At 43.1% G+C, this 12109-nt stretch overlaps 1 protein-coding gene across 1 annotated transcript in view; it reads left to right on the top strand.

Moving 5' to 3' along the window:
- The window catches only part of ZFYVE26 (zinc finger FYVE-type containing 26), a gene marked incomplete in the record, with an annotated part of 1901467 nt that overhangs the window by 1474936 nt on the left and 414422 nt on the right, over positions 1-12109 (top strand).

Below are 12109 nucleotides of genomic sequence, written 5' to 3' on the forward strand. Positions count from 1 at the left end.
GTGGGAGCGAGAAGTAGGCCCCATCGATGGTGAGCAGTAGAATCAAATTCTGGGGGTGGGTCCAGTGGTATCAGTGTCAGCGGCACAAAGACTTTCTCACCTGTTTATACTACATAGGGTATACCACACTCCTATACAATTACATAAATGGGGTAGACGTGATTCTCCCATATGTCCCAATTGCCAGGCTCATCTGGGTGATCTTATTCACATGCTTTGGAGGTGTCCCAAGCTAGTGAGGTATTGGAGTGACATTATCATTAGAATAAATAGTGTTTTTCAGGTCCAGCTTGGGCTGGAGCCACTGTTGTGTTTACTGGGCAGCCTAGATGAAGACCTGTACCTTCCCCCGGTATACATTGCCCTCACAAGACTTCTATACTCAGCCAGGAAGCTGATTGCCCATTTGTGGCTGTCGGCACGTACCCCAAAGGAGGCACAATGGATTCAAATGGTCAACACCACTCTTATCCGGGAAAAAAACACATATCAACATAGAAAATCACCAAAAAAAATGTTCAATATATGACAGAACTGGTTGGGCTCCCCAGAAGTGGTTCCACCCCAAATGGCCCTGGATAGGCTACTGATGGGATAACTGGATGAATAGTTATACAATTGGAGTCTTATAATATATGCTAAAGTGTATAACAGATAGCTGTAATGACTGATGGATCTGAACCATGGTGATGTGTCAATGGTTGGTTTAATACTTGTTTCTTCGTTTATTTCTTAATTTAGTTTTGTTTTTTTATTGAGTGTCACTGGAATGTGACATTGCCCTCTCTGTAAGGGAGTATGATAACAGTATTAACCTCACAGATGCAGACATTTTGTGTTAGTGTGAAAAATTAAGACTCCTGGTACTCTCGTTATATGTACTTAAAATGTCATACACATGTCTTACACACTATGTAATGCCTTGTGTTCTCATCAATAAAAACCTTTTTGTTGATTAAAAAAAATATATCAAATTTTTTCACTCCAACCCATGCCTCCCTGAACACTTTTCCTCTCCCTTTCCCCCCAATCCACTGCTCCCAAAAATTTTAAAAAATTTTTGAAAAAAAACACATTTTTCTTAGTTTCTGTGATAAAATTTTGCAAACTTTTAATTTTTCTTCATAAATTTTGGCAAAAATTTATACTGCTACATATCTTTGGTAAAAATAACCCAAATTAGTGGATATTATTTGGTCTTTGTGAAAGTTAGAGAGTCTACAAGCTGTGGTGCAAATCATAAAAAAATGATCACACCTGAAGTACTGGTGGCTTATTTCATTCTTGTGACCCTAACAAACCAGGACAGGACATATACCCCCCAAATGACCCCTTTTTTGAAAGTAGACATTCCAAGGTATTTAGTAAGATGCATGGTGAAGTTTTTGATGTTGTCATTTTTTTCCCACAATTCTTTGCAAAATGATTTTTTTTCCCACTAAATTGTCATTGTAATAGGTTATTTCTCTCACATGGCATGTGTATACCACAAATGCCACCCCAAAATACATTCTGCTACTCCTCCTGAGTATTACGATACCACATGTGTGGACTTTTTCACAGCCTGGCCACATAGAGAGGCCCAACATGCAGGGAGCACCATCACGTGTTCTAGGAGCATAAATTACACATCTAACTTGTTGACTACCCTATTACACTTTTGAAGGCCCTGGAGCTTCAGGACAATGACACATGACACTGATGTGGCACTGATGACAGATGGCACTAATATGTGGCACTGATGACACGTGACACTGATGATGGGTGGCACTGATGACATGTGGCACTAATACATGGCACTGATGAAAGATGGCACTAATACGTGGCACTGATGACAGATGGCACTAATATGTGGCACTGATGACAGATTGCACTAATACGTGGCACTGATGATAGATGGCACTAATATGTGGCACTGATGACACGTGCCACCGATGACAGATGGCACTGATACGTGGCACTGATGACACGTGACACTGATAACAGATGGCACGTGATACTGACAGGTGGCACTGATGACAGATGGCACTGATACGTGACACTGACAGATGGCGCTAATATGTGGCACTGATGACACATGGCACTAATACGTGGCACTGATGACACTGATGTGGCACTGATGACAGATGGCACTTAGACGTGGCACTGGGGACAGTTGGCACTGATAGGTGTCACTGGGGACAGATGGCACTGACAGGTAATATGGGCACTCTATTTTCTTTTTTTTTTTTTTTTTTTAACACTCACACTGCAGCAGGTCGCTCTCACTCCTCACGCCCTGTCTCTGTGTGAGGAGGGAGAGCCGGCGATGAGAGATGATCTGATATGTTTACATATCAGATCATCTCTCGTTGGACACTCAGATCGAGTGCTAAATGGCCGCTGTGATTGGCCATTTAGCATGATCTCCAGGGACGCCCTCCCGGCAATTGGGGGCCACGCTGTAGTCGTTTTTCGGCTATAGCGCGGACACCTAGTGGTTAAGTCTTTTGCAGACTAACAGGTTTTCTTCTAAGATTTCCCTATATTTTGCTCCATCCATCTTCCCATCAACTCTGACCAGCTTCCCTGTCCTTGCTGAAGAAAAGCATCCCCACAGCATGATGCAACCACCACCATGTTTCGCTGTGGGGATGGTGTGTTCAGGGTGATGTGCAGTGTTAGTTTTCTGCCAAAAAGCATTTTGCTTTTAGGCCATAAAGTTCAATTTTGGTCTCATCTGACCAGAGCCACATGTTTTTTTCAGTATCCCTCACATGGCTTCTTGCAAACGGGACTTCTTATGGCTTTCTTTCAACAATGGCTTTCTTCTTGCCACTCTTCCATAAAGGACAGATTTGTGGAGTGCACGACAAATAGTTGTCCTTTGGAGAGATTCTCCCACCTGAGCTGTGGATCTTTGCAGCTCCTTCAGAGTTACCATGGACTCTTGGCTGCTTCTCTGATTAATGCTCTACTTGCCCGGCCTGTCAGTTTAGGTGGCTATTTCTTGGTATGTTTGCAGTTGTGCCATGATCTTTCCAATTTTTGGATGAGGGATTGCACAGTGCTCCATGAGATGTTCAAAATTTGGGATTTTTTTTTTATAACCTAACCATGCTTTAAACTTCTCCACAACTTTATCCCTGGACCCTGACCTGTCTGGTGTGTTCATTGGCCTTCATGATGTGGTTTGTTCACTAAGGTTCTCTAACAAACCTCTGAGGGCATCACAGAACAGCTGTATTTATACTGATATTAAATTACACACAGGTGGACTCTATTTACTAATTAGGTGACTTCTGAAGGCAGCTGGCTCCACTAGATTTTAGTTAGGGTTAACAGAGTAAAGGGGGCTGAATACAAATGCAAGCCACACTTTTCAGATATTTATTTGTAAAAAATTTGGAAAACCATTTATCATTTTCCTTCCACTTCACAATGTGCCACTTTATGTTGGTCTATCACATAAAATCCCAATAAAATACATTTACATTTCTGGTTGTAACATGACAAAATGTGGAAAATTTCAAAGCGTATGAATACTTTTTCAAGGCACTGTACCTGTTCTGTGCAATGGCTTTGCACAGAGCAGCCCCAGTCCTCCTCTTTGGTCCCCCACCGGCATTCCTGGCCCCTCTCTCCTGCTTTTAAAACAACATTTGTGCTGCGCTATAATGTACATTGAGATGTATACAATATATTGTAATCATAATAACATAGGTGCATAAAAATATTATATAAACCTTAATAACACAATGAAAATAAAAAATATTATGCTGAAAATAATTATTTCCAAATAGTGCACTAAGGTGCTCAATAGAGACGCAAGTCCATCTGTGTGTATCCTTAGTGAGCTTCTTAAGAATGGTTAATCCGTGTGATAGTGCTCCAAAAATATTCAATGTGCCACTGCTCTCGTGCTCCCCCCCCAGTGGTAATGTCCTCACCTCAGGGAGTGTGACCTCACAACTAAGTTTGGTCAATCAGCGCTGATGAACCACCCCTGGGCTCATTATTATGTGGGATCTCCAGGCTCCTGTGATGATCCTTAGATTAGTGTCCTCGTTACATTTAGAAAACAAGCTACATAGTGCTTAAAAACATTTAAAATGACATCTATTTATTAATTCAATAGAGGTATTCACACATTAACCACTTCAGCCCCGGAAAGGTTTTACCCCCTTCCTGACCAGAGCACGTTTTACAATTTGGCACTGCGTCGCTTTAACTGCTAATTGCGCGGTCCTGCAATGTTGTACCCAAACGAAATTTGCGTCCTTTTTTTTCCCACAAATAGAGCTTTCTTTTGATGGTATTTGATCACCTCTGCGGTTTTTATTTTTTGCGCTATAAACGGAAAAAGACTGAAAATTTTGAAAAAAAAATGATATTTTCTACTTTTTGTTATAAAAAAATCCAATAAACTCAATTTTAGTCATACATTTAGGCCAAAATGTATTCAGCCACATGTCTTTGGTAAAAAAAAAAGTCAATAAGCGTATATTTATTGGTTTGCGCAAAAGTTATAGCGTCTATAAACTAGGATACATTTTCTGGAATTTACAAAGCTTTTAGTTTGACTGCCTATCTAATTTCTTGAGGTGCTAAAATGGCAGGGCAGTACAACCCCCCTACCCCCCCAAATGACCCCATTTTGGAAAGTAGACACCCCAAGGATATTGCTGAGAGGCATGTTGAGACCATTGAATATTTTACTTTTTTTGTCCCAAGTGATTGAATAATGACAAAAAAAAAAAAAATATTTTACAAAAAGTTGTCACTAAATGATATATTGCTCACACATGCCATGGTTACATGCGGAATTGCACCCCAAAATACATTTTGCTGCTTCTCCTGAGGGGATACCACATGTGTGGGACTTTTTGGGAGCCTAGCTGCGTACGGGGCCCCAAAAACCAATCACCTTAAGGATTTCTACTGCCCCGTACACACGGTCAGATTTTCCGATGGCAAATGTCTGATCGGAGCGTGTTGTCGGAAATTCCGACCGTGTGTGGGCTCCATCGGACGTTTTCCATCGGATTTTCCGACACACAAAGTTTGAGAGCAGGAGATAAAATTTTCCGACAACAAAATCCGATCGCGTCAATTACGACCGTGTGTGGCCTGTTCCGACGCACAAAGTACCACGCATGCTCAGAAGAAATTTCGACACGGAACAGCTCGGTCTGGTAAAATTAGCGTTCGCAATGGATACAGCACTTTCGTCACGCTGCAATGTTAAAAATGGTTTAATACAGCACACTCTCTTCTTCTTTATAATGTGACAAGAATTAAGTAGTTTTGCTGCTCATATTCACACACACTTCTCACAAACTTATTTTTTTGTTTTTTTCTTGGGATTCCCTGAATATATTGTTATTTGTCACATCTGACAGAATTTTTTTTTTTTTTATTTTATTTTTTTTTTTATTTAAAGCCATTTTTGGTTTAGATTTTATATTTGTATTTTTTCCAAGGCTGATCTTTGTTTAATGTTATTTTTAGTTTTACTCCAGACTATTTTTGTGTGTGTTTTGTGTGTCAAGTTACCACAACACCATTAATATCTTTTATTATTTAATCTCAAGGAGATTGTTTGGTGTTAGTGTCCCTTGTTAATTTCACATTGTATTTTTAAAATGTACTTGAATCCTCACAAACCAACTGTCCTTTTTGAAGTAAAACACACATAGGCAAGTATAATTCAAAACAAAATTCCTTTATTAAGGGCTCAGAACCAAACAAAGAGGGAGGCAACACTGGATAAACAGGAGAAATTAGCGAAGCCTGGGACCCCCAGGGCAGACATCAATTCTTGAACATCAAAATTGGTGGCCTGAGGAGTCCATATGTAAGGGAGGCCAGTCTGGTCCAGAAGTCCCAGTGATCCGGAAAGCAGCAGATGACATCTGTGTCCCCAGGCTGTGGTACCACAAGAGGCTGCATCTTTTGGCCGACCAGACTGGATCCAGGGTCCTCACTTTCTGGTCTTCCTTCCACGCTTCATTCCGGGCTGTGGCTGTGCTGTTGGAGATGTGGCAGGAGGAGGAGAAGGACCTGGAGGAGGAGGAGGACTGGGAGGACCTGGAGGAGAAGGAGGAGGAGGACCTGCAGGAGGAGGAGGAGGACCATCTGTGAGTTCGCAAAGGTGTGTCTGAGATGTAATTTGGCCCCTCATACCTTTATTAAGAGCCTCCAATATGAGCGACTTACACATGAGTTGTTGTCCCTCCTCCATCCTCTGCATTTTAGAGGCAATGATGGCAGCAATGTCCTCCTCCACGGTGTGTGGTGCTCCCAGGGCCTCTGTAGCCCTCCAAAAGAGGCCTATGGAAGCCTCCTCTAGGGCACTCCTCCTCCTGCCACTTTCTCTTTCCAGGTGTTGGGGAGGGACCTGCATATCAGGCAGCCGGCTCGGCCCGGCCACCTCCTGGCTGAGACTTCCCTGTGTATGAAAAAGGGACATGGTTTTAGTTTTTGCATCATCAATCACAATCCTAAATTAGTGCTCCACACTAACATCTAGTTAACATCATTGATTGGACAACCTGAACTATTTAGAGGAATGCTATACCTGGCTCAATCTGGGCTCCTCCACATGTTGCTGCCTGGAAGGCCCAGGTTGGGCGTCAGAAGCCTCAGCCAGGGGGGAAGGAAGCGTGGAAGGAAGACTGGAGAGGGATGACCTGGGTTCAGTCTGGCCTGCCAGAAAATGCAGCCTGTCATAGTACCACATCCTGGGGACATAGATGTCATCTGCTGCTCCGGATCCCTGCGAATCCTGGACTTTCTGGCGCTCCCTTACATATGTGCTCCTCAGACCACCAATTAAGATCTTCAAATATGTGATGTCTGCCGTGGGGATCACCTGCTTCACAATTTCCAACAATTGATCCAGTGCTGCCTTCCTCTTTGTTTGGTTCCTGAACATGTCAATGAATATTGACATGAAGTCATTATCTTGTAATAAGATATCCATGTTCACTGCAAGACACAACACAAGACAAAGCCTAATGTCAGACCCAACTCTCCTAATCTTGTTACAATATAGGCCTCAATCTAGAAGCAGTATAGGCACAAGTTTGTCTCTTACCTTCGTTCTTACGATCGGCGCGTCCAATGCTCCTTCCTCCGCTCACAGATCGTACGTAATACGCGCGTGTTACGCTTTATACACACTGCGCATGCATGTAACTCCGCCCGCCCCTGACGTTCTTTCTAGTCTATTCCCCGCCCCTTTTCGTTCGGCGCAGTGGGTGAAGAGCATATGGTGGAGTCACAGCAGGTGCGTGCTAATTATAGCAACAAGGAGGAGGAGGAGAAGGAGGAAAGCCCGGAGACAGAAACGTCCCGATCCAGAAGGAGAAGATTTAAGGCCACAAATATGTCCTTTGGGGAGATGTTGGAGATGGTCGACATCCTGAACAAGGCCGACTATGACGGAAAGTATGGGCCTTACCCCAACCCCAATATCAGAAAGGCCAAGATAATGGCGAAAGTGGTCAAAAGTCTGCACCGGAATTTCGGGGTACGACGATCGAAAGATCAGCTCAGGAAGCGGTGGTCGGACCTGAAATTAAGAGAGCCCAAGCAGTACCGAAAGATCTGGAGAGTGCTGCAAAAAAGTAAGTAGTTGTGCTGTGTTCCTATTCTTTTTGTCTTTATTACGTTTGTGCTGCTCCATATGCTTTTCTTAATTGTACAGTTTAAAATGTCAATTTTAATGTTCATGGGCCCATTATTCGTTCCTATCAAACATTTTTTTTTCGCCCTCTAAAACACCATTGTTTAGGCCATATGCATTTTCCTCCATTTTTTAGGGCCTACTTGGATGCAAAATATTTGGTTGTGTAGATGGGTTTGTTATTGGAATGAAATGCAAACTAGATTCTGTGTAAGGAGAGGACACTCAGCAGCTGTTTTCACATCTGGACACTGGAGCACTAGTGTGGGACACAAGAACACAATTTTTATTAGGGGGGCCACACAGGTGCTCCAGTGTATACTATAGGGGGGTCTCCATCTGTGAAGCTTGTACTAAACAGGTAAAGTATTGCAGGTTGACAAAGGACAATAAAAAAGCGACATCTTGGAACTCTGCTAAAATTGACAATTGTACCCCACTTCCAAGCAATGTTTCCTATTTATAGTTCTGCCATCAAATATATGTGTGCTAATTATACCATTTTTGTTTTACATAGGGGAGAAAAGACTTGGAGGACACCCCTCATCGGAGGAGACCAGAGACCCCCCACCTCTGGAAGAAGGTGAAATACCCCCAACACAAGTGGAGCAGGAGGAGGAAGAAGATGTGGTGGAAATTGGCACCACAACAGGTGAGTGTCTGCGACCACAGACTCAGGTAAGAGATGGATGCTGGCAGATTTTTGATACCTGTTTTTGTTTGTTTTCTCTCTTTTTAGGTGATCGTGAGGTTAGGGATCAAGATCCTTTCACATCAGAAAGTGCCCAGATCCTGATTGGGGAGATAATGGGGTGTAATTTAGAATTGGAAAACATCAAGAAAAAAATCAATGATGTGATTCAAAAAAATAATAACATCATTGATGTTTTGGGGCAAATTTAAAACCCCACAAAATCACTTTTGTTTTTGTGTGGTACAATGTTTTAAATTTTTTAGCAATGTTTCAAAAAGCCAAGTTTGGAGGATGCACACAGTGTGCCAACATGTGCTATCTGCCATCACAGGAGATCAATGGACGCGTTTTGGGGGTGCAACCCCTTCCTCAATAATAAAGTAGCGGTGAGGAAGGGGTTGCACCCCCAAAACACATCCCTTGATCCCCCGTGATGGCAGCTAGCACATGTTGACATTCGTAAATTGGTGTGCATCTTCCAAATTTGGCTTTTCAAGGGATGATTTGACCCCATCTGAACGCAATATCAAACACAGTTCCTAAATACTCATGTCTGATATTGCCTTCAAGTTTTACCATATGTGAACTTTGTAAGTTCAAGTTTTTTGTCTTTCTTGTTGGTTTTACACAGGCCTGTTTTATCGTAAATGGACATTTCTATTTTTGATAATGCCACCCCAAAAATTGTTATACAACAAACTTGTTGGTTTGTTTTAAAAACCGTTTCTAAATGCACATGTGATTGTGCAGGTATTAAAAAGTTTGTTAATCAAGAATGTGTGGATTATTGTCTCAACGCTACAACACTTTTGTGGTGCTGTAATTGCTGTTTTCTGAGAAAATGGTGGTTATTTCCTAAGGGCAAATCCTCTTTGCACTACAAGAGCATTTTCATTGCAGTTTCAAGAGCACTTGTAGTATAAAAAGTGTATACGCCTTTAGTAAATAACACCCAACAGTGCTTTGTATAAGGTTACACAATCACGCCATTTTCTGGACTCAACACATTTCTGTCACGGTCGGCTAAAACAAACACAAGCAGTAAATGTCCACAAAGAATTTCTTTTTTTTGCTTTTTTATTTTGAAAAAGGCTTCACAAATTTGCAGGCATATTGATGGCCCCCCTACCCGCAAAGAACTCCAGGTATCGTAACCGGACATCACGGGCACTCAGGGAGGGCAAGCCAGGACGGCCGCTTTCAAGCGCCGTCAGTGTTGTTTCAGGTATCACTCCGGCCTCAGGCCCAACTGAGCCAGCATAGTTGGCTGAATGTTTCTGTAAAAAGTTATGGAGAATACAGCACACCATGATTATATGATTAAGTTTATACTCCGCCATATGGATAGGTGTCAGAAATAGGCGGAACCGGCTGGCCAGGATTCCAAATGTGTTCTCCACTACTCTTCGGGCTCTGGCCAGCCGGTAATTAAAAAGCCTCTGTTCCGGGGTGAGGGTCCTCATCGGGAATGGCTGCATAAGATGGTCCCCCAGCGCAAACGCTTCATCAGCAACGAACACGAATGGGAGTCCTTCCACATTGTCCTCTGGAGCTGGCAAGTCCAAGCTGCCATTCTGGAGACGCCTGTAGAACTCCGTCTGGGCGATGACTCCACCATCGGACATCCGGCCATTCTTCCCCACATCCACATACAAGAAGTCGTAATTAGCCGACACCACCGCCAACATCACAATACTATTGAACCCCTTATAGTTGAAATAGTATGACCCCGAGTTGGGTGGTGGGATGATGTGGATGTGTTTCCCATCAATTGCCCCTCCGCAGTTAGGAAAGTCCCACCGCTGGGCAAAGTGGGAGGCCACAGTCTGCCATTCCTGTGGCGTGGAAGGAAACTGTTGAGGAAAAAAAATAAAAATTAATATTTTTGCTCAGAAACATGGCAAGCAGATTAGGCACAAACATTCTGGGGCAACCTCCAGATAGCATTTATTAAGGGGAATTTAACAACAGCAAAGTATAAGGTACACCTATCATATTCCCCCTCTCATGGGCCATTTCTAACATTATGTGGGGTGGGGAAATCTTGGACAGGTAACCCTCTTCACTTCATTGAGAGATGAATGCCTAAATACAGGGTATTACTTGGAACAGCCCCTCCTTAGTTACACTATTGGCAGCCCACTGGACAGGTAAGAAGTGTCATAATACAAAGATATAAATACACACTGTACACATTTGAGCACATTTGGACATTCTGCTATTACCTATCAAGATAATAATAGGATCTAAAAAGTTTAAACAGTACCATTTGAAAGTATACAGGCAGGCCCTTGCACTACATGCTTTGGGGAATTCATCAATAAATCTGACCACAAAAGAGATGGGTATAGTGTGTATGGGTTTGGCAAAGTCAGCAGATAGATGATTGAGGATAGATAGAGAATTGGGATCAGCTGACTTAGCAGTTGGGGGAGGGAGGGTTACTAAAAATGATTTGGGGACACCACAAAAAAAAGCCTCTGCCACTCTGCCTGAATTTAAAGCTAAAATAACATTTCAAAACATTTTAGGAGGTGTTTGGGGTAAAGCACTACTAGTAGAGCTGATAAAATACATTGTTTTAAGTGACTACATGAGGTGAATATAGGGCCCGTAGAGCATGCTGGGGAGGTTAGTGAAGGACAATCTGTATGAAGGACCTAAAAAATTAATTACATAAAAATCCAGCATGCATGAGGACAAAGGGGACATTCACCCCATATTACAATCATGGTAATTAGGGAATGAGGAGAGAAATACAATATATTATCAAACATTAAATACAATAAAATGTGATATTAAAGGATAAAAATCTTACCTTTATATACTCCTTCTGCAGGACCTGTATGATGGCAGAACAGGTCTCTGGGATAATGATACCCAGAGCCTGGGGGGAGATGCCTGTCGAGAACTTCAAGTCCTGCAGGCTTCTCCCTGTCGCCAAGTACCGCAGGGTAGCGACGAGCCTCTGCTCCGAAGTGATGGCTTGCCTCATGCAGGTATCCTGCCTGCTGATATAGGGGGTCAGCGAAGCCAACAAACGGTGAAACACGGGGTCCGTCATCCTGAGAAAGTTCCTGAAATCATCAGGATTATTCTCACGGATCTCACGGAGCAAAGGCATATGAGAGAACTGGTCACGCTGAAGCAACCAATTCTTGGTCCTCCTCCCCACCCTGTTCATGGACTGGACTTGTGTCAAGGTCAGGACCCCAACACCAAGCCCCCACACAGCACAAACTCTACGAGGAGTACGCATACGCAACATGGCTAGAAAACGGTCGGCTGCTCAGAACGAGGTAACAGAACGCACTGAAGAACAGCAAGGCCTGTGAAGAGCGACCTGAAAAACAGTAACGAACGCACAAGAACACACTGACAAGTCAATGGTACTTGCTTGCATGCACTGAAGAGCAGATACAAACCCACAAGCACAAACTGAACGGCAGAAAACGATCTGAAAACCACAAGTCTGAAAAAGCACGAATCGTCTCTCACCAAACTTTTACTAACACGAGATTAGCAAAAGGAGCCCAAAGGGTGCCGCGCTTGGTTCTGAACTGGCCTTTTCTAGTCTCGTCGTACGTGGTGTACGTGACCGTGTGGTTGGCGATCAGAAATTCCGACAACTTTGTGCGACCGTGTGTACGCAAAACAAGTTTGAGCCAACATCCGTCGGAAAAAATCCTAGGATTTTGTTGTCGGAATGTCCGAACAAAGCCCGACCGTGTGTACGGGGCATAAGG

This window comes from Aquarana catesbeiana, linkage group LG13 (genome assembly GCF_042186555.1).
Source record: "Aquarana catesbeiana isolate 2022-GZ linkage group LG13, ASM4218655v1, whole genome shotgun sequence".
Taxonomy (NCBI): domain Eukaryota; kingdom Metazoa; phylum Chordata; class Amphibia; order Anura; family Ranidae; genus Aquarana; species Aquarana catesbeiana.